This window comes from Vidua macroura, chromosome 10, assembly GCF_024509145.1.
Source record: "Vidua macroura isolate BioBank_ID:100142 chromosome 10, ASM2450914v1, whole genome shotgun sequence".
Taxonomy (NCBI): domain Eukaryota; kingdom Metazoa; phylum Chordata; class Aves; order Passeriformes; family Viduidae; genus Vidua; species Vidua macroura.
Genome location: NC_071580.1, coordinates 7,711,001 through 7,734,795, shown reverse-complemented (window position 1 = coordinate 7,734,795; position 23,795 = coordinate 7,711,001). Strand labels below are relative to the sequence as shown.

General features: G+C 40.4%; 1 long non-coding RNA gene across 1 annotated transcript in view; it reads right to left on the bottom strand.

Moving 5' to 3' along the window:
- LOC128812325 (uncharacterized) overlaps window positions 1-16,122 on the bottom strand; it is a 154,266-nt gene extending 138,144 nt beyond the window's left edge. The window contains exon 1 of the long non-coding RNA XR_008438688.1: window positions 15,878-16,122. This is a non-coding gene — a long non-coding RNA (uncharacterized LOC128812325). The remainder of the gene's footprint in view (window positions 1-15,877) is intronic.
- Window positions 16,123-23,795: the final 7,673 nt, after the last annotated feature.

Here is a 23,795-nt window from a genome sequence, read left to right as displayed (position 1 = left end):
AATTTACTGCAATCACTTTCCCTCTGAAAAGTGCCCTCTTTTAATCAATGGAAACTGCCATTCTGAGGGCCTTCTCTTCAAACAGTGAAATCAATCCCCCTCATCACTGGCAGGCTCTTCAGCTGGAAGAACACCCAGCACTTGAAGAAACTAGTGTAAAGATGCAGAACACACACACTGCCTTGCTTCTCCAGAGACACGCTCAGGTCTGACACCAGCAATAACACATCTCACTTCACAGTCCCATCACACAAGCAAGCACCTGCAGTGAGCCTCACACTTTATCTGTGCCCTAAACAATTTGTCTCAGAGCTGTTAAGGATGGGTTTGTCTCTCAAAACAAAGCCTGAATCATCAGATCCCCCTATGCAGTACTTTTATACCTCTATGCACATATTTAAGGTAGGGAGTGTTGTTACCTCCCTATGCTTTATATAGGCTGGTGTTCGTGTCTGTCTCTGTGCTTGGAAGGGTTTAACTTCATTAGGGTTGACCTACAACAAACTTTTTTCAAGGTTTCCAGATCCTCCTTGCAGCCTCCCCTCACCCAAGCCAGGTGGACCTGCAAGAATGGCTACTGCTAAGAGCTATTCTCACACTCAGTGCTTTATATAAGGTTACACTTGACACAAATAATTGAGAATATATGTGAAAATGAAGGAAAACAAATAAAAAATTAAACTGATTTTTAAAAAGCACCCCACGTTAATGCAGCCTGTGGCATGTCCCAGAATTTTAAGATAAATACTAAATTTTCCCTGTCTTTTCAGTCTCTTGTTGATCCAATTGATTTAAGTAGGGTGGATCCTTAAAACAGATTTGAATGTTTCAACTGAATTGGCAATTGTAGCATTAGATCCTTCATGGGCATATTTTAGAGAAAAATGTAAATTAATATGCATGTGTGTGTCTATATTGAGTATTAGTAAACTTCCTGTAATTTAATTATTAAAAACACCTTACATTTTCATAGTGCAGTTTTTTCTGTCTCCATTCCACCAAAAGGTGAAGGGGGGGGGAAGGGAGGGAGAGAGAGAAAGATCTAGGCTTAAAACATAATGCAAGGGACAAAAATCAAATCTCTTCTGAACTAAAACTTGTTCACCATGAGCTCAGAGGAATTGGTACAGGCACTGCAACACAGGAATTCCATTTTGCCTGTACCCAAGAGACCCATTCCTTTCAGCAGATCTTCTTTCAGGTGCAATGCATCCCCATCATTTCCTAGCACAGCATTTTGCACAGCAGGCAGAAAGCACTGCTCCTCACATATGCAAATTCATCTTGTCTTTGGGGCTCCTCTAGTGCCCACCCATTCACAACAAGCAAATCACAGAGAGAAGCAGGATTTAACTCTGAATAGCTTTGCTTTTGCTGATATAACTTCGACCCTTGATGATAGTTAATGTCAGGGTTTTTTTACATTCAATTAATTTAACGGTCCAGATTTTTAATTTGCATTTCATTTAACATTTCAGATTTTTAATTTGCCAGATATTGTTTATCAAGTATTCATTTCAGCACCTTTCACTGTATATACAGTGCATACTCCTCAGTAATTAGTGTGCAGTAAATTAATTCTCTCCTTGTTCCTTCATCAGATATTGGATTAAGAAACTTTCACTGTACCAACATAGTGAGCTAGATTAGGAATTTCCCATTTATAATACCTTTGTTTAATATTTGTCTTGTATATGTTATGCTGCCTGAATGCTTTACACGATAAGAAATGTTATAGTTAGAAGCAGAAACCTCCAATTAATTTGGAGTCACATATTTGTTTGAAATTATTAGACTCAAATTAAATGTGTTCACATGGTTCTACAGTGTCTACTGCTTTAGACATCCCTACAGTTTCTTTAAGAAAAAAATTATTGTTCTATTTATATAAAGGATATTAAAGCCACCTGATGATTTTCATCAACTGGCATGAACCTTAAATCAGATCCAAAGTAAACACCTCGTTACTCATCTGTCTTCTACATTCTGTCAATATGGGCCAAAGACCAGCAGAAGTGTCCTCTTACAAATCCAGGGAAAATAATACACAGACTCAATAGAAGGAAATTACCACCACAGTCCACTGAAATTCTGCGTGTTTTGCAAACACTTTCACAGTTCATTTCACCTTTTCCACGTCCACTAAGACACACAGCACACAGACACAATTGTTCCCAGGTCAGTCCAATCTTGGAGAACACCTTTGCTCAGTGATTAAGGCTCCTCTGTGCAAACGATATTCATCGCTTCCCAAAATTACCTTGCAAAGCTCACCCACCTGCATGGTTTTGATGTAGCAGGCCAACTGTCCAAAAGGTTAGAAAATATCTTACAAGAGACATTTATGCCTATAGAGTCAGTGGACATTTTATTAGGATGTGTTTGTTTTTCATGCTTTAAAAGTCTGCAAATTTATGAATACAACATATCCCTTCAATGAGGGAAGCAGGCATTATGAGTGATGTGTGACAGAAGGAGGAAACACTGGTCCTTCTTGAACCTATGCCCAAAATATCTTATGTCACATCAAGCACCAGGGCAGCCACACAGAGTATTGGAATCTGGTTTGGACAAGCCCCAGCACTGGCTAACAGGGAAAGGCAAAGTGGTGGAGCAGGGATCTCGGGCAGAAGAGGGTTGGAGTTTGGTTTTTTCCCAAGCAACTCACTGCTGAACAGTATGAACCACAGGCCACCTAGATTCAAATTATCCACAGCCATGTGGATAGCTCTCAGATTTCCCCATTGCTTTTCTATTTGAACCAGCAAGACATACAGGAACACCATTTACACCTGAGGAATGGCAGCAGAGGACAACTGCTGCTCTGTTCTCCACCAACATCTAACACAGGACATACAAATGTACTGAAAAGAAAGAATTTGCAACAAGGTACAGGAAAAACATTGTTGAAATTCTTTGGAAAGCTAATAATGAAAATAACTGTGCCTTCCTTCTCATCCAAAGCAATAAGAGCTTCCTTTCCACATTTACCACATTTTTACTTAAAGGTTACAGAAATCACTAATACATGTGTGTGACTGTGGGAAACTCAAGTTAGAACGAAGGAAAAAAAAACCCCACACCTACAAACTAAGAAATCCTGCTGTTTCTTTCTTAATGAGATAAGTAGATATTCCTAAAGATCAGGTTGCTCTTGTACCTCTCTTCCCTGGCTGCTCACAGTCACAGATACCCTGTGCCAGCTCCACGCTCCCACTCACTGAGTGTGTTTGGTGTAGGAGAGGGGAACACACCTGAGCCACAGCCCCTGCCAGTGCTGTCCAGAATTTTGTACATACCCCAAACACACGGCAAAGCACAGACATGGGAACTGTCTACCCTCTGACAACTGTTTGCCAGTGGACACAGAAACAGCAGAGTTTGGTTCTGAGCTCTCTATTGTAATTTCAGCAAAAGAAAACAAGTCATTAGTATGAGACATTGAATAAAAGCAGGTCTTTAAAGCTGTGATAAGTTGATAGTAATATTTCTTTTGCTATTTGGGCCCCATAAGTCCAAGCAACACACACAAAAACAAACAAAAAACAAAACACCCCAACACACCACAATGATCTTACAAAAATGCAAAGTGAGATGAAGATCTTACATGTTGTATTTCTTCTCTGGTTGAAACATATTTTGTCTTAGAATAAAAGATAATGTTTTATTTAGCAAGTTTAGGCTTCATTTTTTTTTTAAACTAAAATATTCAATTTATTCAGTAAATAGCCTATCAGGATAAAGGGTCACTGAGTATGCCAAGGGAAAGTATATCTTTTGAATTAAAGGATCGAAAACTCAGTCAGGCAGAATACTGGTTGCTCTCAAGAACATTATGGGAACTAATGAAAGAACCCCATTTCCTGCCTTATACAATTAAGTAATCAGCTGCCTTCGGTTACCCCTAACAACTTACACAGACAAGGGGATTACTAAGCAAACAGACTGCAGCATTTCAGAATACACAGTCAACGGGAATGCTGAAACGACATGCATTCCCAGGGGAGTCACTACCTTTTCAATTTTAAGAGAAGGAAGTGGGATTATTGAAAATTTAGGACTTGGCAGACCTTTACAGAAATGCTCTGGCTGATGTAATGTGCACTATCCAAGTTAAGTACAAAAATAACCCTTGCCATCAGAAGAATGCTTCCCTTACTACCTCTTCTCCAAGATACAGTGAATTCCTGATCTGGTTCAAATGAAGGGATGCTTAGATACAAAATAAAACTATCTTGTTTGGGCCAGAAGAGATTCTTCTGATCATACTTAAGGTCTGAAGTAGTATGCTGTGAAAAAGTCTGACATTTAACAAACACTGTAGCTTCAGCTGGGGGTAAATTTTACATCTGAAAAGTAAGGAAAATATTTCTTAAACTCTTCAGAGAGACTCAGTTTGCACAAGCACTAAATAAGCAGTGAACAGCCTTCCCCACTGCCTCTATAGGTGCCTGTTGGGGACAGGCAGCATTTCAGTGCTCAGCAGTCACTAGAAGTTTATTAGATTTATGACCCTGGTGGAAGCTGTGCCAAGAAGTTTTGGGAATCCACCCCTAAACAAACACTTCTGTGAGTGGTGGAATAAACACAGCTTAGTTTTCTCACAGCAGGGAAGTAGTATTTGGGGTTCCTTTCTCTTCATGTTAATAGACTTTGCTGTCCTCTTTTCAACTAATTGGTACTGCTGGTGGCAGGACTAGGAGTGTCACAACAAAACCCAGAGGTACTTCTGTGACACTCTGCAGCCTTCTGGGGAGGGCAAGGGGAACTTTCCATTGCATCACTGCAACCTGTCAAACAAAAATCTGAAAGTCTGTCAGTTGAAAGGAATAATAAAGATATTTATAATTTGTTGAGAAAGACAAAATAATGGGAGAAAGAACACGGGCAACAGTCTTGTTCTAGAGTGACTGAATGTCCAAAGTAAAGAAAAATTAAAATGCTACAATGCTCACTTCAAACTGCCAGAGTGCTAGAAGTGCTGAATGGAATAGTGCTTCAGAAAGAAGGTAAATATTCGCTCTTACTATTATCTGCTGAGCCACTAGAGACATATTAAATAAACAGCTATGCAATGTTGAAAATACTTCCAAAAGAATAAAAGAAAACTGTCAGCATTGCCAAAAGATAACACAGAAAGAGAGGAAAAAAAAACTTGTAGTTATGAGACATGGAAAGTGAAATTTATTGTAAAAGTGCATTGCCTCTCAGTTTTTGACAATGTGAACTCTTCTCCTGCACCATCTGGCTCCACTGCCCCCACTGCAGGGTGATTTAATTATTGGGGAAACATTTGCTAACGACAGCACCTGGCTGCTCTTTGGTGTTTAACTTTCCTTTCCTGCTCCCACAGCCTCAGGTTCACAAGACCCAAGCACATCTGCAGAGTTGCTCGTGGATACAATAATAATCTGGCTTGGCCAGTGGTGGCAAGTACAATAAGTGACTTGGCTATTATTACTCAATTGCCAAACTTTGAGCTGCTCTAAAATAGATTTTCCAACTCATTTTCCATCTCATCCTGGACAGACCCAAAATTGGCTCCAAAATTTCTGATAATTTAACTTGTCCCCCTTCCCCAGTGTCCTCAGGTGTTGAGCTGAGCAATACAGCTGCATTGTACAGCTGTACAACAACTGTGTGCTGTTGGGCAGGTGGAATTCATAAAGAGGATCAGGTAATCTGACATCAGAGATGAGATTAACCACTGAAAGAGAACCTCAGGTCTTTTGGTTGTCCCAGTGGGTTGGATTTAATTGCAAATGGATCCTTCACCAATTTCATCCAAAAAATATTTAAAATGCCACTAAAATGAGCCTTCATTGAAATCCATCATGTAAAACCAGCCACACTTCCTAAAGAAAACTTGGGGGCCAAACTTCATGAGGCACCACACCACTGCCTCTCACCTCAGATGCAAATCCCAAACCAGCCCAACCTCATGAGCAGGCCAGAGCCTCACCTTGCCCCTGGAGCAGACATAGCTGCCACCTGCCTGGCTTGGACTGCAACGAGCTTGTTGGTACAACAGACCTGCTCCATGACTTCATGAAGTGAAGTTTGGCATATAACATCACATGACCCTCACACTGCTTTTAGTACACACTGATGGTATTTTCCTGCACGGAATTAGAGAACCAACACTTGGCAACCTGCAGCTCCGTTCCTCCCCAGACACATTTTTGTCACTCAAAGTCTTCCTATTCCATTGTGTCTCCTCTTGAACCTGAGCTGTGGAGTCAACAGCTGGGATTTGTGATCAGATTTAGACCCCTGGACAGAATTTTTAAGGAGGTATTTTTCTCCTTATTTCAATACAAACAGAACAAACTTTAATTTCATTTGAAAATAAAGTTACATTTATATTTTAAAGTTTGCATGTAATAAACATATTCAATAAATTTAATAGATTTAATAAAATATATTATATTTTAAAGTCTTTAAATCCCCTCTGTTGCTTTCCTAGGAAACTTCCCACAATTTGTTATCAAACCCATTATTTTTTTGCTAATCCTGCCTCTGGTTCTGGGAAAGGAAAGAAGCAGTAAGATCTGGAATAGCAGACTTAGATCACAATCCAGAGAGGGGCTAACTCAGCAGAGAGGCAGCCAAGCAAACCAAGATGCCTTAAAGGAGGCAAGTGGTTTATTTGTATTGCTCTGCTCTTACAGGTGGAACAACACAGCTCCAGACAAAGGACAGGGGACTTTGCTGCATCCTTTCTGTCACAGTAAGACAGAGCTCTGCTAACTTTTCATGCATTTATTTAATCATTGCTGTTCAGCAGAGCTGGTAAGAGACTGCACTCCCTGGAGATGCTGTGCCAGATCCCTGAGGAGATCCATCCGCAATGTTTTTTTTTTTTAACATATTTAGCAGCCACAGTGCATAGTTAGCAAGGGGACATTTCCCTATTCCAGCCAGGAAGGTAAAAAAAATGTACAAAACATCACAGAAAGTGTCAACAGAAACTGTAAGAATCAGTGAGTGACTAATGGCTGTGAAGAGAATTACAAGCAAAAACTAAGCTGTGTTTTCCAATCACATTTCACAGAAATACAGAAATTGCTGTGGGTTTAGATTGTTCTCTGGACAGTAATAGCAACACACCTAGAAATCTTCTTAATATCTCGTGCCAGAATTCTGAACAGAAAACTTCCAGTAGGTAGCTGTTATAACATAGATCTAGAAAGTAAACTATCAGCTTCCCAAGCAAGAAAAGGGCACTGAGTACAAAGAGATGAAAGAGATTAAAGAAACAAATCAGACTACCAGCAATAATGGATGCCTTCAGCTCCTTCCTATGTAGTGCTTATGTATCACAGTGCTCACAATTGCTTTTCTTACTTTGCCATCTTGAGATGATTGCTCTTTAGATTAGAGAAAAGCAAATAAAAACTAAGACATAATGAACTGTAAAGGATTAAACTGGGTACTTCACACAACTTCTGCAATACAAGAGCAAGGAGATGATCAGTGAAGTTAAAAGGCAGTGTACCTAAACAATACATGTTTAAATGCATAGCTTGCTGCATCCTATGGAAAAGTCTGTCCTCACTCGTCCTTGCTTTCATGGTGACACGTTGGGAGATGGGTAGGTTTTATCCTGACTTGCCGTCCTTTTACACAGAACTTATTCACTACTTCATCATATCTTCACGGCCCTAAAAATCCATATCTTTACTCCAGATCTCCCTGCTGGTCCAAATGGAATCCTTTTCTACTGCTAGGATAGCTGTGAAGGTTATTTTTAAAAATAGCCACACCATATCCAAAGCAAATGGATTAAATTCTCTCCCTTCACAGTTTTGTCCTTTCCTCACTCTTGACCATACCACCATCTTTTCTATTACATCAAACATAAACTTATCTTGTTTGGCAAGGTGTTTCACACCTTACCCCATCTTGTGCTTCATCATCATTCCAATATACCAGTCTGAAAAACACTGAAAAACTACACTGACAAACAGACAAAAAAAAAGAAAATACACACCTTCATGATTTTAACCACACCACCTCTGCATTCAGTGGGGCTTCCTTGCAAGCAACTGCAGGCCTGTTAACACCTTCATGTCCTTTCCCAGCCACCTCACCAAAAATCACAGGTGATGCTCTGACAACTCACATTGCCTCACCATTACTTTCTGTGTTGGTCAATAAAATCTCATAACATTCTTCCACTTTTTCCTATCCATCTGCTCTTCTCCTCCAAGGTTGTAAGCTCTTTGAGGCAGCAATTCACTTTTTGTTTTCTGTGTTTGCTTAACACAAAGAGGTCCAGCCTTTGGACAAAGAACAAGCACTTACAGTACTCATCATCACAAGATACCATTGGCATATAGAACTTCCATAATTCCAGGAAATAAAACAAATCATGCATCATCATTATTAACAGCTCTTTTTTCCCATTCTCTTTTGAGTCAGGGGAGCCCATATGTTCTCACTATGGGTTTTATTGTATTCCCTCTGAAGAATCTATTACTGGCCCTTGTCAGGCCACTACTATGGCAGCAAGGAAACCTGTTTTATGTAGGCTGATAAATGAGCCAATAAATTCTAAATCCACTGCCATGGATGCTTCAATTATTACTATTATTTATTGTCATCTGCTATGTGTTAACTGTCTCCTTGGGGCTGGACCAGTTGGCAGTGCTCATCAGGGTGAAAAGTCTTCTGTTGTGCTAAAAAGAGAAATTGGTCCTTTAGAACTTAATAGGGAGGATGAGAGGAATATTAAAATAAAAACATTTCACATGTAAGCAAGAACTCCCTATGGAAAAGAGTCCTCACATTGTTTGCCTCTTTTCACCTGCTGCAGTGCTTAAATGAAGACTATTTCGCAAAAGGGAATCTAAATATTAAAGAACAAAATTTGGCCAGAAAACCAAAGAAAGACAACTGATCCAAAAAAATTACTGCATGGGAAGAAAAAAAGTAAAAGACGTGAGATATCACAAAAATGAAGAGCAAGTCTTACACAGAGAACCAGATTCTGAGTTGAATACCTCAAGTCAGGATTTTCCACAAAAATGTTAAATCAGGGATAAACTGTTAATACTTGAAATACCTGAACTTGCTTGTCAAGTATTGCAGGGGGTGGGGCGTGGGAAGCCAACCAAACACCAAGGCCCACATAAACAAAGATCCCAACACATCTCTGTAGAATTCTGGAAAGGGAGGTGGTGAAAAGGGTGAGGGAATGGCATGAAGAACACAGCACACACTGCATAATATTAACTGGGGATTAGAAACTCTTTAACCCCTGCAATCAGAACATGATGGCAAAACCTGCATGCCTTCTAAATGGGAAATAATGGGATATCTGGGAATTTATAATACAGCATACCATTTTTTAAAATTAGAATAAGCTAGTTTTTAATAGAATGCGGATATAGAAATGTCATACACAAAAGGCATTGAAATAGTGCTTTCCTAACCAGCATTGCCACATGCATCTAGGGTTGATTTGCTGTGAGATTTACAGAACTATTCTGGATTATTGCTCAGCTCAAAACACATCTCTGGTACAGACAAACAAAGTTGAAAATGATGGATTGGTTGTATGCAATTCATTTGACAAGCATCAGAAAGTGGAGAGCAGGGAGAGGAGAAAACCCTTTACTAAAGCCATGTAACCTGAGTTAATGAAATTATATTTAACTAAGGGTGTGTATTTAGACTTGATCTTACCTTGGTGACTTAGCCATTAGTAGGAATTCATTGTTTACCTCCACGATCCTTATCGGTACTTAGGCAGTGTTTGCACGTGATTTTCAACTGATTGCTCAACATGCTCTGTGTTAGACTGTTTTGAAATAAATGAAAACACAGCAAGATCACAGAGAGCTAATCTCAATTATCTAATCTGCTTAAAACTGCATGGTTTCTTTTCTTGTTGAGGCCACATTACGGCTTCCTCTATGGGCAGAACCGTACCTACTGATGCCAAACCAGATATTTGTTTCTGCTTCTGCAAGACTAAAATTTCTGTCAGTGAAAAGGAAACAGTTATTATTCCAAATTGCTTTTCTTAGGTCATTTGAGGACCACTCCTGAAGAGGTAATAGCCACCTATAATTATTATGGGCCCCTATTGATATCTGTGATAATTGTGAGTGACACAATAGATGCTAAAAAAAAAAAAATCCTTTCCCCCTTAAAAAAAAACCACCTCAGAAACACCTCAGACCTCTAAGAAACTCATCACAGGACAGAGAATACTGAGCCAAATCTTTAACAATACATGGCAGGGGTGGAAATCAAATTGAGTATTTTGACTTAAAGCCTAGCCTCTCACCACCTCTGGAGCACAGATCCTGTCCAACAATTCATGAAAAGAAAAAAAAAACCAAAGAGTTCCTGGAAAACCATTAAGCCAATGGGCAATTTACAAAAACAACACATGATCAAAAAGTTGCTTTTTATAGTTTGTGTGTTTGCACTGGCTGGAGAACATAACAGCCAAAATTCTCTCACCCAGAAGGATTATGCTTTAGCTTTATGCAATCAGTTCTAAGATTTCACCTTGTGCACCTGAACTTCACAACCAAACTCCCTGAGTAACTTCAACTTTTATATCAGATTCTTCCAAAGATGGCATTAACAATTAAGAGAAAGACAGTCTTAGCACCTAGAGAGTTAATGCAGATACTAAAGAGTTTGCACATTAACCTGCCAAGATCTGATGTCTGTTGTCTTCTTAGATAATAAGTTTGCCCTTGGGACACATCTTTCAAGCAGCTGGAGCCCTTAAGACAATTAATGAGAAAGACTTCTAGGAACACTTTCACTTACATTCCATGCAGCTCTCCCTCGTTCTACATCAGCCATTTTTAATGCATCCTCTGTTGCGGAGTTCAACAAAAGAGCACTACCCTTGTGTCTTATGGTCCTTGTAACAGGCTCCCAGTAGCAGCAGCCAGGTAAATAAACCAGAAGTATCAGAAAATGCTATTTTACAAGGGGGGAACGTCCATATCAAAGCTATCAAAACTGGGTTTGAAGCATGTGGCCAAACTGAACTGCTACATTTTCTTCTTCCCCAACATAATATTTCCCATCCAACATCTAATTGCCTCTAGGATCAGACTGAGACACGTTTTCCTTCAGACTTTGTGACCATTGCTTCTCCAGCACTCCTCACAACATAAGGCACCACCACTGAGGGACTAATCAGCATTCAGTGCAAGGGCCAGGGAGAGGCACATTAGAGCAGCAGGAATTAGAACAGCTCTGGCATTTTCATTACAGAATACACCAGTAAGGAAGAGCCTGGCTCAGGATGGAGCAATTGAATGGCAAAAAGACTCCATAGGTTTCCTTAAGACTTCCTGAAGTCTCAGTACTTGGCTGATGACCTTCCTTTTGAGACAGATCTTTATTATAGTATTTTTAGCCAGGAGTTCAAAGGAGTAACACTGACAAAATGAGGGAGATGATTCCCTCTACACCCCAGATCGCAGCTTGCCGGAGTGGTAAGGAATTATCGCAACCTTTTCTTCTACCATACAACAACATGAATGCTCAATCAAGAAGCGGCAATGAACATAAAGGTTCAGAGACAATTCCTGGTTAAGCACCAACATTTGCATGCTGCTGGAATTACTTGAACTTCTTGAGACTGCAAAATGAGGTTGATCTTTTCCCAGAGAACCACTGCTGTCTGATTGCGTTCTTCGTGTGACACACATTCAGCAAAAGGGGAAAAAAATCTGAAATATTGATTTTCCTCAAACATGACTAGATACTAGTAAGAAAATCACTTCTAACTGAAGAAGGAGAAAGCAAGATTGAAAAGTTTGGGCATTTTCTTATATTCTAACAGCATACGACTACCTCTCCTTTTAGCAGAGTTCAGACTTAAATGACAGAAGCCAAACTGCTATAGAAAATGAATATGCAAGTGGAAAGTCTGAATACTCTCCTGTCACAATGCTTCATAGAAACCATAGCTTCTTTAGTTTAATTTCACACAAAATATGGGTCAGAGTCAAAGCTCCACATCTGTACTGTGATGTTTTGTCCAGAGCTGTCCAATAAGCACTGCTAGCAACTTGACCATATACCATTAAAGCAAGATTAATTCATAACTCTTTAAACCCTGATTGAGCCAACAGGTCACAGATTTTTCTTCAGCACAATTGGCAACATCATGGCTTGTTTGCACGTGGCAGAATTGAGCTTTGTTTTTGCCATGACTATAAAATGCTGATGTTCGTACTGCGAAGCCTCAATTGGAACAGGTCAATAGCAGCACATTCTACCCAGGCTAGCAAGGAAAATTCAGGAAATTAAAGTGTCCTTATTATTCTAAAACTACAAAAAACTGAAAGGATACACTTCTAATAAAAATAAGCTGGAAATATTGCAGGAGGAAAAGCTCATTTTTTACACATGAGAAAAAAGCACAATTCGGTTTGTTGCAGAAGAACACACAGGAGTAAACTCTTGGTTTTGAGAAATGCCACAAATGTAAAAGGCTTGATTGACCTGAAAGTTGGGGGTTTTTTAAGGAGTCACTAAGCAACATGATTGTTGCCAACGCTTAGAATTTTCTATAGTATTTGTGATAACTTGATAAAAACCCACCAAATTTTCTTAAGCACACCAGTTTCCAGAATACTGGCATTACTTAATAATCTGTTTTATTTATAAAGCACATATTTTCAATTCTCACTGATATGAACAAAGTAATATTTTTAATCTTCTTTCCATTGTTTTGAAGGTCTGGCTCATAAATCACAAATATTTGGGGTTGGCCATGTGTATTTGACAATTTCTTTTGCCTAAGGATAGACTCAGGCAACACTTCTCTTTTGCCAGAAATAGTTCCTGGCTAATGATTTCTGGGAAGACTTGATCATTATTTTCACAGGGCAGTGGAACAGATTCTTTGCATGAGGCCAACAAAGGAGTCTGTCAGAGAGTAACATGAACCTTGCCATGCTGCCACCCAGAAAGGAAGCCTTTTATAGAGAGCTTTAGAGGTACCTGGGAAGGAGGATGCTGCCTCTGCTCTACCCAAAAGCAATAGGCTCCTGCTGCCTTTGAAGACTCAGGCAATATGCAACTTACCTCTGCAAAATCCAAATTTAGTCCTGACATGCTGCTCTTTCAATTTCGCTCAGGCTGTCGAGCCTGTGCCTGCCCACACCCTTTTACAGGCTGGATTTCACTCTTTGGCAACAAGCAAAGTGATTCCTGGGACTATCAAATCACCCAGATGAAGACTGACTTCTTCTCGCTCAAAATATTATGCAGCACAATTCTCCAGTTATTTTCCTGCAAGTGAGTCTGACAAGTGCTGTATAATGCGCAAACCAACTTACACAAACAAAAGCATAAGAGAGCATGAGCAGAAATAAAATTATGCAGAACAAACTTAGAACAGTTGTGAGGCGGCACAGACAGCAATTAGTTGACTGGCAGTGCAAGAAAAGATGAATTTACCATTCAAAAAAAGCCCTGAGCAGCACATCCAATATGTACTCTACAGGAACCAAAGACAATGCTTCCTCAGACAGAAGAGCTGTATTGACACCAGCATGAATAGCCTTTTTTCCCCCCTCTCTTCGCCAAAAATGAATTTTCTAAGGAGCAGTCTCAGGTGGTAATGTAAAGATCGCTGAATTCTATCACCAAGTAATTATGTGACCTTGAGGGAAAAAAAAGATTCAGTCAAGTGCACAGGGTCTCCATTTACCTACTTTAGAATAGGTATATAATCATAACATTTATTGATAATACAGAAGAGTAGGGGTTGTGAGGCATTAATGAATTGTTAAGCACTTCAAGGTCCTCAGTTGCATAATGGAAATCTTTATTAATAAAGTTGTATTTATTTGCTATCACAACCCTTACTTCTGTAAATATAGCAATATTTATATTTATAGCAGCTCTAGACATTTTTAACCCTATTTTTTCCATATTGTAGTCCAAATATTTATTTTTATGAACATCTAGGACTGACTGATGGGAGAGAAAGAGCACTGTATCAAAACTCCAAATCTGTTTACCCATCGTATCCCTTTGGCTCTGCCAGAGGTATGTGGTGGGGCTACCGCTTCTCAAAGTTTGACCAATTAAATGCAGCAGGAATCCATGAAAAGGGAAAAAAGGGATATGGCTGTTATGAAGAATGAAGTTGGTTTTTTCCCTCTTCCAATTCACAATCTGCCTTAAAGGCAAATTCTACCATTTCGCCTTCACAAATAATAAATAGGATATCACCAGTCTCCTTAAACACAGCATTTCTTCCCAAAACAATAAGCATCATTATCATAATGATTGGTGCCGCTTAACACCCTTTAAAAGTCAGGTTTTAAACGCAGCCTTTCTACTGCAAAGTTCAAAACGAGCTGTTGTGCATGCCCTGACCTGGGGTGAGAGGCAAGGCAAGAACATCCACAGCTCCTACTCAACTCCTGAGAGCTTCCCCACGAACTCACTGACCACATCTGGCCCGCAGAACATTGCCATTGGCTCCAGATCAGTATTTTACCCACTAAATTTAAAAATTTAACAACAAGTACATTAAGGATCCTACCTGCAAAGAACTGTGAGGAAATAGATAAAGTTCACTTCCATCTTAATTTAAGCAGAAAGGAAATTATGGGTTCTGGTGTCTTACCTGGGCTGAAAGGGGAGGAAGGAAATCAACGAATGAAACATTTTGTGAGGGGAAAAAAAAAAATATTATTTAGGTTTCTATTTTTGGACATACACCAAGTACTTTGCAGGAGCTGGGGGGGAAAAATCCACACAAATTACTTTCTGCCTGACAGTTCGGAACGATCATAGAAGTAATATTTGGTATGCAGCAAAACTAAGAAACTCTGTTGTCTCTCAAAAGAAAGAGTGAATTGTCTTAAGCAGCAACACCTGATCTATTATTAATCCATACTTCAGAATAGACTTAAAATGTATTGACATCTTCAAGCAGAAAATGACAATGTACAGGCTCTTTTAAACTCCTAAGGGAAATCTAGAACCATGGGTGAAGCTACCATTAAGGGAAGAGGGGAGGGAAAGTCAAATTATACTTCTTTACAAATAGCCTGAATTAGTTATCATTAGTTATCAATTACATGTGCCAGTATAAACATATTGTTGGGTCATTGATGAGCTCAACTTCATGAGGTGTCTGAGAACGTGTGTTTGGAAAGGGATACCCCAACTTGGGAGCATTTTGAAGTAACTTACAAATCATCTAACTCAGTCAAAAAATAACTCACTTGAGAATGATATAATTACTTTCAGTTTGCTTAAAGCCAAGGAAAAGTTGACACAGTGATTAAAAGGAGGGGGGGAGTGCAAGCAAAGGAGGAAAAAAAAAAATAGTTACTTTATACTGCTTGAAATTGGGCTATTCGGAGGCCTAGGACCTGAGCTTATTTGAAGAAAGATTATCTTGACAAATTGGATAAACATTTTGTGCATGACAGGACGCTGATGGAGAGTCTGTTCTGCAAGCACACCTGGGGGATAGTTTGCTTAGTGTGTGACCAAGGTGTTCAGCTAACCCCGAGTCCTCCCAGGGCGCTTTGTTTACCCTGTGACAGGTATAGGCAGATCTGAAGTCGAGGCCTCCATAACAGTTCCTGCAGACTTTGCAGATGCATTTTTCCCTCCTCCTTGGGACAAAACACCTCTTGGCTAGACCAGACTACAAAAAGCTACACCAGAATTCAGCAAACAGCTAGCATTTAAGGAAGCCTGCAGGTTGGCATGCCCAAGGCCAGTGAGTGACGAGCGCAAGTGAGGCCTCACATCTCCATCCCTCCTCACCCCTCAGCATTGACCAGGGGCACCACTCCAACACAGTGCTAGAATCATCATCAAGCAGTGGAAGAAAAACATGCCAAAAAACACGACCTACTGGTTAGTCAGAAGGGGAGTGAACATCACCCATGGAGACTTTTGGCTTCTCTGCCTCAGAAAGCACAGTGGCCATGTTGTTCTGCCTTCACTTTGATGTCAGAGACTGAGCAACACAAGACACCAGACCAAGGTGGCTGATGGCCACTGTGCAGGTTGTTGGTGACACCTGTTAACATCACGTGAAGGATTCCTTTGTCCAGGCAGGCAGGATGCAAACTTATGCTTCTTGCAACAGAAGCAGTCGTACTGGCAACTAAACCCTTGCAGATCCCAACAGTCCCCTCTCAGGGCTTTTTTCACGTGTGAATTCAGGAGGACAAGGATTCCATTCTCAAGCCCCACCTTCCCAAAGCTGCCACATGGTCCTCCTTCCACCTTTCTGGGGCAGGCTGGTTTTCAGCCAGATGAGCTCTGGGGCTATAGCAAGTTGGTTCAAAGACAAGCATTTATGCCAGAACAAAGGGGCAGAAGGATGGAGAAAGGATAGTAAAGGAGAAACAACTTCATGAAGCTGTAGCTATTATGGAGCCACTCTTTAGGATTACAGAAGTTCAAACTAGCAGATGATAAAAGCTCAGATCAGAAATTGTTTTTTCCAAAGGCCAAAAATTATGTCCTAGGACCACTTTCTCAAAATTAAACAACCAATCCCCTAGATGTGCTCTCTGCCCAGCTCAGCGTGGCTTTTGCCTGCACTTAGTCCATAAACATGGCTTCAGCCACTTCCTACCTCCAAAGCAACAAGCAGGGCCCGGGGGCAGTAATGGGGGAGACAAACCCTTTGGAGAAAGGCAGGATCAGGACGGGACTCCCCTCATTTTGGCTGCTGTAGGTTTTTTAGAGGAGGTCAGGGCTGACCACCAGCTGCCAGGGGAGCACACCCAGTTCCCTGAAACTGAATGCCTAATTTTTGGGTGGCTAAACTGAAGGGGCCTGTATTCCACATCCTGCTCCTGAGCCAAGCACACAGTACATGGGCTCACGGAAGTGAGAACAATGCTGAGCTGGCATACTTCAAGCCAGTGCTCTGTAAAGTGGTTTATAAGCAATGTGGGTTGAAAAGAATATCTGTTTTACACTCCAGCAGCACATCATCTCAAATCCTAATTCTCTACCTTGACATTATCTGGTCTGTTTGGGGACAATTGGCTTCCTCTATCTCTTTGCAGTTACAAAATAGTTCAAGAAGAGAGATTAGATGAAGAAGCCTAAAACTGATAGCTTGGAATGACCCTTTGGACATCAGCCATTGATGACAATATGTTAAGGTGGGAGAGGCCCATAATGCTTCTGCCCCTGGTGTCCTCTAGACCATGAAGGCAGGTAAGCACTGGTGACTTGCCATATAGCACAATATTGCTTGATGGACCAAGGCAGGACCAGGGAGATGTTCACAGCATTTACACTGAGAGGTAAGAATGGACCAGTTCCCTACAGCAACAATCAACCACTTCTCTACCACATCAATAAATTATTATTCTTCCTTTCTGACTAGTAGTGACAAGCAAACAAAAAACCAGAGCTGCTCTGTAGCCAGTCTGTGGCACCTAACACAGATTTGATTTAAAGGCTACACAAGAAACAGGGAAACATTACCAAATACCTCAGAAATATCTGAGAAACTGTTTTTAACATGGGAAGGGCCATCATTGATTTTTGCCTTTCCAACTTAATTTACCAGAATAGCTGCCATCACTGTATCCAAAAAGCAGCAATCAAAGCAGTTAAAGGTATTATAGAATTGCTCTGCTGCAGAAAACATTTTCACCCAGGCCATTTACATTCCCTCATGTGCTCAGGCAGAACACCCCAAAGCTGACGCACGTTTCTCCCGTGAATTATGACTACAACTCAGAATAAATTCAGATAGTGCCCCCCATGAAAGCTATAAAGAGGTGAGAGAAATAATTTATCTCCATCCTGTGGAAGTAATATAAATCCAGGTCTACCTTCATAGGTAAATCTGGATTCAGCAAACAAGTAATCATCAGAAAGTGATCTGAACATAAAGACATTGAATGATAGGAAACAAATATTTTTCCAGGATATAACAGCCTAAAGGACACCAGCAGAAAGTTGAGGAGCTCCTAAAAGCAGCTATGTATCTCTGGCTTGCCCTGGGGTTGTTTAGGTGTTGAGGTGTTTTCATGACGCAACCCTTGCATCTTGTATTTCATTAGCTGAATGTGTTGTCACTATCCTGACAGGAGGGATTGTCTTTTCAGGGTGACTGAAACAGAATTAGGACAATATTTCATTCCAATTCATACAGTTATTATTAAAAAGCAATTTTTCCTTATTTACCTGTGACACTACCCTGCACACACAAAAAGAACAAAGGTTGTCAGAGTCAGCCAAGCAGGAATTTTCTGGCCCTGAATGTAGTGATGATGTGAGCTATTGTGCCCCAGCTGACACGGCCATGGCTCCATGAGCACTCGCCAGTCAGCGCATCTCTGCTCGCGGGAAGGAAGCCAGGCTACAGAGGAAACAATGACTTTGCAGTTTAATAGAAATCCTCAGGTACAGATGCAACAAAAAAAGGCAACAAAAGCTTAGCACAAAAGAGGATATTTAGTGATCTAACACCAGACCTCGATGCAAATCTGCCTGTATCTAGGCATGAGTCTCAGCTGTAAGCATCCCTTTTTGAAGGAATATGCATGAGACACGTACATTATTAAAGTCCTTTCTCAAACAACAAAAGATACACTATCCTTCCCAATTTTATTCTCTTACTTTCTCACTTCAGATTTAACTTCATTCAGTTTCAGACAAATTGTTTTAATCTTAAGCTGGAAAACATGCAAAACAATATTAATTTGCTCTGTAAAATTGATCTTTGCACACAAAATACCCCACAAGCACCTTATCTGCAAAATTCCAGGTGTCCTGACAAAACTTCCAAAAGTAATTAAAAAAAAAAACCCAACAATGAAAGACATCTTTGTCATCAGATCAGTTTTGCATTTCCCATTCAAGTGATCCCCACATTTCTGAAGATCATGCTTGTGCTCAAGTGGTGGAAGTCAGACAACAGCAATTTGTGATACTGAGATGGGTATGTTTACAACAGAACTTTCCATCAGCACAATCTATCAGGCTCCAGAGATACAAAATTAGGTTTTCAAAAGTAGGTTTCCTTTTTAAAAATAGGACTTGCATGTTTTCCAAAAATGGAGCAGAGAACAGTGCCAGCAGAATGTCTGCAAACAAGCTCTCTCTATATACTCCAAGTTCAGAGAGCAGTGAAGTTGCGGCTTTCCTGCTTATTCTGTTTTAAAAACTATGGATTTCAAGATCACCTGGAACCACTTATTTGATTCAGGTTGTCAACCCACTTTTGAAAGAAATCTGTTCTTCAAGCTTTTGCTACCTGTTCTAGCTAAAATTGGCTCAGCAAATGCTGTACACTCACACTTGTGCATCACCCTTGGGTGCTATAGGAAACACTGCCTGTAAGCAGTACTGTCATCATACAGCTCGTTCCTGTTTCTCCTTGGTTTTTTTCCTTCAAATATTGTGTGTGATTTTAATCTCATAAACAAAACATTCACAGCTGCAATGAGCACTCTCTTTCCTCACCCTGCACATCAGGGTGTGCCCTCCCAGAATATCCATCCCAGCCCGTTATGCAAAAGACAACCAGTCCTTTATGGCAGAAACTGCCCAGCCCCATTAGCCAGGCAGACAGACGCTTTTGGAGCACAGATCCCAGAACATAGGGGAGCCATTGTTTCATTTCAGAGCAGGCCAGGGAGCCTCCATCACATGGGGGAAACCTTTGATGTCTCTTGGATTTAGAGGACAAGTCCAAACGAAAGCAGGGGCAGAGCAGCTTCTGCTAAGCAGGGCAAACTTTTCCTCTCTCGGATGAGGGGAGGTTTTTTTACAGGAACAAAACAGGCTCCCACAGATGTGACCAGTGAGGAGACAGAGCTGACTGGCAGGACAGAAAACAAGGGCTGTACAGGGACAGCCTGGCAAAGCAACCAGCCCAGAGCAGAAAAAACAACCTGGTGTGGTGACTAAGGGGAAGAAAAAGAACACTAAGGGTATATTTAAATATATGTATATAAATATGCTGATATTTTTAATCTCTAAAATACTTTTATATCAAATTAATTTGCCACTAAAGGTCTGACTGGTGATCTTCCTCGCCACAATAATTCAGTATAAAGTGACAAGTCATGGCAATATAAGCATCTTGAGGACCAACAAGGTAAATTCTTATTTATCTTGTTCTTCTAGTCTTAGTTTAGCTCTGTATAAAAATTAAGACTCAAGTCACACCATATGAGACAGCAGCCAGAAGCAAAGCCAGTAAGGTCACAGACACAAAGAGATCTGAAGTCTCTCCTACTTTTCAACTTGCTTCCAAATTTCCAGGGTTGGTTGCAATGGTGCATTGTTACTTATGATCCATCTTTAAGCTAAGAATGAAATGTGGATTTCTTATCTTGCAGATAGACAATTACAAAAACTGTCTACACTCAACGGTAACAAAAACGGAGTCTCCTGGAGAGAGCATTTCCCAGACACGTGTCTGGCTGCCAGTCAAACAGGATCCACAGAGCACTAAGGGAGGAAACAGGTCCAAAATGTCTGTCAGAAAGCAGGGTGAATCTGGTCTTACACAGGTATACCTTGTCCAGACCCACCATAGTGGGGGGGGGGGGGGGGGAGAGGGGAAAGTGTGAGGAGCAGGGGAAAATAAAAAACAAACAAACAACCCACAATTTAATAATTCACTTCTTGGGATAAAACATGCATTGACTTCTCTGCTCCAGGCTCAAGTCTAAGCTCCTACCTATACATGACTTCATGTAAACAACATGAGCAAGTCTGGATTTATGAACTAGATCCTCATAATGCAGCTTAATTTTAGCAAAAACAGTTATGCATTACAGTGGAACACAGTTGGCAAATTCTGAGAATCAACTTAGAAATAAACACAGTAATCCCTACATAAACAGTCTGCAAACCACTCAGTAATCTTGGAGACAAGAACCTGCTATTAAACATAAGTGGTAAACTCAGAGAAGCATTTAAAATGAAGTGCAAGCAGAACATACATGACAGTTTTTTGTTTGTTTGGGCATTTTTTTTTGTGCCTTCAGAAGTCAAACAACCCATTCTAACTGGGTGAAAGAAGTTATGTGCATCCCCAAGCAAGCAGATCCTTTTTTTTTTTCCCAAGTGCAGTCATGGAAGATGTTTTGTACAATGTTTGTAACAGGTGAGTATTTCTCTATGTTGAATCACGTTCTTGTTGGAATGCTGGATTAATGCACAAGTAAGACAGGCATCTAGATGACTTGGGCAGCTCCCCTATTTCCAGAGTAATAGAAGTATTCAGAGAACTATCAAATTCATAATTTAGTGACATGAGAGGGTTTATTTTGGATAATCTACAGACAAAATGGATATTAAGTAGATAGTACTTCTTTTGTAACAAGCACAAACCTTGCAAACTTGACTCCTGTCCAAATCTTAAAATCTTAAACCAGAATTGAGAATCTTTTGTTCAAATTAAGTTTTGCCATACAGAAGTTTCTTTAATGCCTCCAAACACATCAATCCAAGAAGCAGAGATGTCTTTTGAGACAACTCATTTAGAGTTATCAAAGCCAACAAGACTTCCTCTCTAACTTTTAAAGCTTTTATAGAAAAATAAGCTGCCAGAATATTTGGGGTTGGGGTCCATCCACCCTAGTTACAGATCCAAGTTCTATCCCTAAGACCACTTGCTTTTACACTGGCACATCATGCACTTGCTTGCTTTTTTCTGGTTAGGTTTATTCTGTTCTGTCATTGCCCTTGCAGGAGCACAGGAGTGGTTTATTGGGAGGCCAAACTCTGTGGTCCCAGCCCTCCACTGCAGATCCCATTATTCTGGCATTACTATTCACCCCCCAACAGAAGTGTGCTAATAATAAGGGGCTCAATGAAAACCAAACAAAACTACCCTGCTACAACTCCATGTGAAATGTTGACCCAAGAAAAATAAAGTGTGCCTCTTGGATATACATCTGCCCACTTTGCACAGCAGATAGCAGGGGGCCTGCTGCAGGTGCTAAGGAGAGGGATTTCAGCCAGCTTCCAAAGTTCATATTGATAAATTGTGAGTGTATCACAGCAGCCATCTGCACACACCTCATCACATCTGCAGGCCTTGCAAGCAGCTCGGGGAGGTTTTACATACAGCTGAGCAAACCCTGCCCTCCTCCATCCATGCTGGAATTTCAGATTCCTCACGCTAGTTCAGCTCTTACCCTTGCCAAGAACCTCATTTGTCTCTACCAGGTCCCATCTCAAGGCACTTCTTTCAGCCTTGAGACCCACAAGAAACTCTTGCTTCTTATCATTTTCATCTTATTTCACCCCATCTTATCTGTATTTATACACACACACATTCTACCAAGACTTCTCTCTTGAGACTGCAAATACAAATCTATCTGGACAATTTTGGGGACCAATACAAAAACATCTCGCAGCTCACATTGCTTATATTCCAATCTCACAATTCCTTCTTTCTGCAGACTCAGTGCCCACTTCACAGACTGACATAAAAAAAATCCAGATATGTATGTGCTATTCTCATTAACAAATAAAGGAGACAGTAAATGTAACAACTTTGCACCATGATTTGGTGCCTCTACAAGCACTTTTGCACTATTTAACACTATTCTTATTCACCAAAAAGGATAAAAACCAACACAACTTTAAGCACATTTACATTTGCACAACTTTAAGCACAAAATATATTTTGCTGAATAGGACAAGTAATTTAAGTCTCATCCGTGAGGGCACTTTCATAAAGCTGAAATTTCAGACTGACAGAAGTTTTGGGTTTTTCCTGCACATCCTTAAACTCCCCTTTAGATAAAAAACACCTAAATTAAGTTTAACTTTTGCTAAGAGAATCCACTTCCAGATTATTTTGTTTTTCTTTTGCATAAGCCTGCGACTTTCACATAATCCACAAGCAAATAGCCCTATTCTGTAGATTAGAAATTATAAAAGACCATGTAATCAGCTGACAAAAGAACTGAAAACAGCCCCAGAGGATACGCAGAGCTGCTCTGCAGGCTCACAATGTGCTGCTCTGTCAGCCTCCCACTCCTTCAGCAGATACTCCTGACATTTCTTGTGTCATTACTGGACTTTATGAATGGGGCTGTAGGATGTTTGCTGGAGAATAATCAGAAAGGGAAGGGGCATGGTATCACAGACAAGGGAGCTGCTTCACTCTCTGCTGGCCAGACCCAAGCAATTAGTTCACTGCTTTCTCCTACCACCAACTATGAATCACAGCTCCACGTTGTATTAAAGGCTGAATTGTTCCTCGTTTTTTAATAAGGATGTTTAAGAAATTAAGCTATTGTAACCTCAAATAAACTGCACGTGGTTTGGTGGCTTTATTTATTTCACATGTATCCAAATGTTTAGGTACTTACATAAAGTCTCATCAACATCTTTGGGCCAGAAAAATCAGCTGTAATTCTCAAAGAGAGTTACCCTACTGAGGATACAGCTCTTTCCACTTCTGGTGCAGACAGAGCCATCACAAACATGATTCCTGCCACTGCATTTCCCTACTCCCACTTGGCTTGCCCAGCCACACATGAGATGCAAATTACACATAAGGGAAGGGAAAGCCCTGGTGGAGAGAATTGGTTTACAAGTCTGAGATGAAACAACACTGCCAGTTGTGCAGGAGATCACAAACAAGCAGGAGGAACCCACTCAGGGCCTTCCTGTTGTCATCTGCTCTTTACAAGCCTGAGGAGCATTTTCAAGGAATTTTGAGAAAGTTCTTTGGAAACAGCAGCCTTACAGGTTTCTGGGGAACAGACACTTCTCATAAAAGCAGTAGCTCAGCAGATAGAAAGGATGCAAAAGGAAAATGAACC